Source organism: Phalangium opilio, unplaced genomic scaffold (genome assembly GCF_054372755.1).
Source record: "Phalangium opilio isolate 3A_F unplaced genomic scaffold, DU_Popi_V2 ptg000094l_1, whole genome shotgun sequence".
Lineage (NCBI taxonomy): Eukaryota > Metazoa > Arthropoda > Arachnida > Opiliones > Phalangiidae > Phalangium > Phalangium opilio.
In genome coordinates this window covers 4,506,868-4,510,382 of record NW_028324199.1, presented here as the reverse complement: position 1 = coordinate 4,510,382, position 3,515 = coordinate 4,506,868, and the positions used below count along the sequence as shown (strand labels likewise).

Sequence of the window (3,515 nt, the reverse complement as noted above, 5' to 3'; positions counted from 1 at the left end):
CTATCTTTATTTCAAAACCTTAATAATTTGAATAAATATGGCATTTTTTACTTCAAACGGGAAGCGCACACGGTAAATACAGTAAAAAAAACCTAGAGTTAGCCTGGTTACCCTAGTTACACTGGTTAGGAATTAGGATATGTTTCTAGCATAAAACAGAGCAGACTATATACAGAACTCCAAAACAAATGAGAGCTGGAAATTAGCTTTTTTAATAATCTTTAAAGAGGACAGACACTATAAAGACTAAAATGCATTTTCCAGTAAAATACATGGTCCGTTGGTCTAGGGGTATGATACTCGCTTTGGGTGCGACGGACCCGACATTTTGCAGAAGTAATTAGTGAATATTTGAAAGCAACTTATTACAGGGTAGGTCAGTAAGATGAGCATTTTCCAGAAACTATAAATGGTCCGTTGGTCTAGGGGTATGATACTCGTTTAGGGTGCGAGTGGTCTCGTGTTAAAAATCGGACGGATTAGACATTTTGCAGAAGTAATTTAGGGAATATTTGAAAGAAACTTATTACAGGGTTGGTCCATAAGATGAGCATTTTCCAGTAAAATACATGGTCCGTTGGTCTAGGGGTATGATACTCGCTTTGGGTGCGAGTGGTCCCGGGTTCAAATCCCTTACGGACCCGACATTTTGCAGAAGTAATTAGTGAATATTTGAAAGCAACTTATTACAGGGAAGGTCCATAACATGCGCTTTCCAGAAACATACATGGACCGTTGGTCTAGGGGTATGATACTCGCTTTGGGTGCGACGGACCCGACATTTTGCAGAAGTAATTTGTGAATATTTGAAAGCAACTTATTACAGGGTAGGTCCCTAAGATGAGCATTTTCCAGAAGCTATACATGGTCCGTTGGTCTAGGGGTATGATACTCGCTTAGGGTGCGAGTGGTCCCGGGTTGAAATCCCGGACGGACCCGACATTTTGCAGAAGTAATTAGTGAATATTTGAAACCAGCTTATTACAGGGTAGGTCCATTAGATGATCATTTTCCAGAAACATACATGGTCCGTTGGTCTAGGGGTGTGATACTCGCTTAGGGTGCGAGTGGTCCCGGGTTCAAATCACGGACGGACCCGACATTTTGTAGAATTAATTTCGTGAATATTTGAAAGCAACTTATTACAGGGTAGGTCCATAAGATGAGCGTTTTCCAGAGACATACATGGTCCTTGGTCTAGGGGTATGATACTCGCTTTAGGTGCGAGTGTTCCCAGGTTCAAATCCCGGACGGGTCCTAGTTTTTGCAGAAATAATTTATTGACTATTTAAATGCAACTAGTTAAATTGTAGGGCTATGAGTTTAGCATGTTTCATTGTCGTACATGTTCCGTTGGTCTAGGTGTATGGTACTCGTTTAGTGTGCGAGTGGTCCCGGGTTCAAATCACGGGCAGACCCGACATTTTGCAGAAGTAATTACTGAATATGTGAAAGCAACTTATTACAGGTTAGGTCCATAACATACGCTTTCCAGAAACATACATGGTACGTTGGTCTAGGGGTATGATACTCGTTTAGGGTGCGAGTGGTCCCGGGTTCAAATCCCGGACAGACCCGACATTTTGCAGAAGTAATTAGTGAATATTTGAAAGCAACTTATTACAGGGAAGGTCCATATTATGAGCATTTTTCAGAAAAATACATGGTCGGTTGGTCTAGGGGTATGATACTCGCTTAGGGTGGGAGTGGTCCCGGGTTCAAAATTCCGGACCGACCCGACGTTTTTCAGAAGTAATTAGTGGATATTTGAAAGCAACTTATTACAGGGTAGGTCCATAAGATGCGCTTTCCAGAAACGTACATGGTCCGTTGGTCTAGGGGTATGATACTCGCTTAAGGTGCGAATGGTCCCGGGTTCAAATCCCGGACGGACCCGACATTTTGCAGAAGTAATTAGTGAATATTTGAAAGCAACTTATTACACGGTAGGTCCATAACATGCGCTTTCCAGAAACATACATGGTCCGTTGGTCTAGGGGTACGATACTCGCTTTGGGTGCGAGGGTTTTCGGGTTCAAATCCCGGACGGACCCTAGTTTTTGCATAAATAGTTTATTGACTTTTTAAATGCAACTAGTTAAATTGTAGGGCTATGAGTTTGGCATGTTTCAGTGTCGTACATGTTCCGTTGGTCTAGGTGTATGGTACTCGTTTAGGGTTCGAGTTGTCCCGGGTTCAAAACCCGGACGGACCCGACATTTTGCAGAAGTAATTAGTGAATATTTGAAAGCAACTTATTACAGCGTAGGTCCATAACATGCGCTTTCCAGAAACATACATGGTCCGTTGGTCTAGGGGTATGATTCTCGCTTTGGGTGCGAGTGGTCCCGGGTCCAAATCCCGGACGGACCCGACAATTTGCAGAAGTAACTAGTGAATATTTGAAAGCAACTTATTACAGGGAAGGTCCATATAATGAGCATTTTAAAGAAAAATACATGGTCCGTTGGTCTAGGGGTATGATACTCGCTTAGGGTGCAAGTGGTCCCGGGTTCAAAATTCCGGACGGACCCGACGTTTTTCAGAAGTAATTAGTGAATATTTGAATGCAACTTATTACAGGGTAGGTCCATAAGATGAGCATTTTCCAAACCATACATGGTCCGTTGGTCTAGGGGTATGATACTCGCTTATGGTGCGAGTGTCCCGGGTTCAAATCCCGGACGGACCCGACATTTCGCAGAAGTAATTTAGTGAATATTTGAAAGCAACTTGTTACAGGGTAAGTCCATAACATGCGCTTTCCAGAAACATACATGGTCCGTTGGTCTAGGGGTGTGATACTCGCTAAGGGTGCGAGTGGTCCCGGGTTCAAATCCCGGACGGACCCAACAATTTGCAGAAGTAACTAGTGAAGTTTAAAGGGACTGTAAAGAAGTAACGGTGGTAGGGTAAAAATTATTTGAAATACGACACAGGCACCACGTGATGCGATGGTTTTGGTGAGATTTTCTAAATTTCTTTTAACCACACCTCTCCTTGGTCACGTTCTTCAGACGTATTTCAAATTGTTTTTTTTTTACCCCGCCGATGCCTTCTTTGGAGACACTTTCACTCATAAAAGACAGGCACTCGACTATAATAAAACAAAGTTATTGGTTTCAATACACATGAAAACCTGTAATCAACCCCATTAAGCTCCTTTAAATTATTCCTCGTGTAAATTAGTCTATTAAGTTAAGTTGCCTTTTTCTCATTAATGTCCTTTACTGTGTAAGTTTGTCAAATTGAAGTTTAAGTCCATTTGCACAGGGTGTGTCGAAGTGGAATGTATAGTTTTCCTTCTTTTTCGTAATTTTCTAGTGCCTAGTAACTATTTAGTTCATCACCAGGCAATATAACTTTCCATTCTCGTGCGTCGCTAACTTCGCAGGAGTTGTAGTGCTTATTAAACTGGTTCGAAACATAGATCCTTCCACAGAGAAGCCATATATTAGATCTATCCGATCTATTTAAAAGAAAATTTATCGAAGGGGTGTACATTAATGACGGGG

The 3,515-nt window shown here is 41.9% G+C and overlaps 3 non-coding genes across 3 annotated transcripts; all 3 read left to right on the top strand.

Moving 5' to 3' along the window:
• Positions 1-866: 866 nt before the first annotated feature.
• On the top strand, positions 867-938 carry TRNAP-AGG (transfer RNA proline (anticodon AGG)). Its single transcript has one exon. It is a non-coding gene; the product is annotated as a tRNA-Pro (tRNA).
• An 886-nt stretch (positions 939-1,824) lies between these two features.
• On the top strand, positions 1,825-1,896 carry TRNAL-AAG (transfer RNA leucine (anticodon AAG)). Its single transcript has one exon. It is a non-coding gene; the product is annotated as a tRNA-Leu (tRNA).
• A 725-nt stretch (positions 1,897-2,621) lies between these two features.
• Positions 2,622-2,692, top strand: TRNAH-AUG (transfer RNA histidin (anticodon AUG)). Its single transcript has one exon. It is a non-coding gene; the product is annotated as a tRNA-His (tRNA).
• Positions 2,693-3,515: the final 823 nt, after the last annotated feature.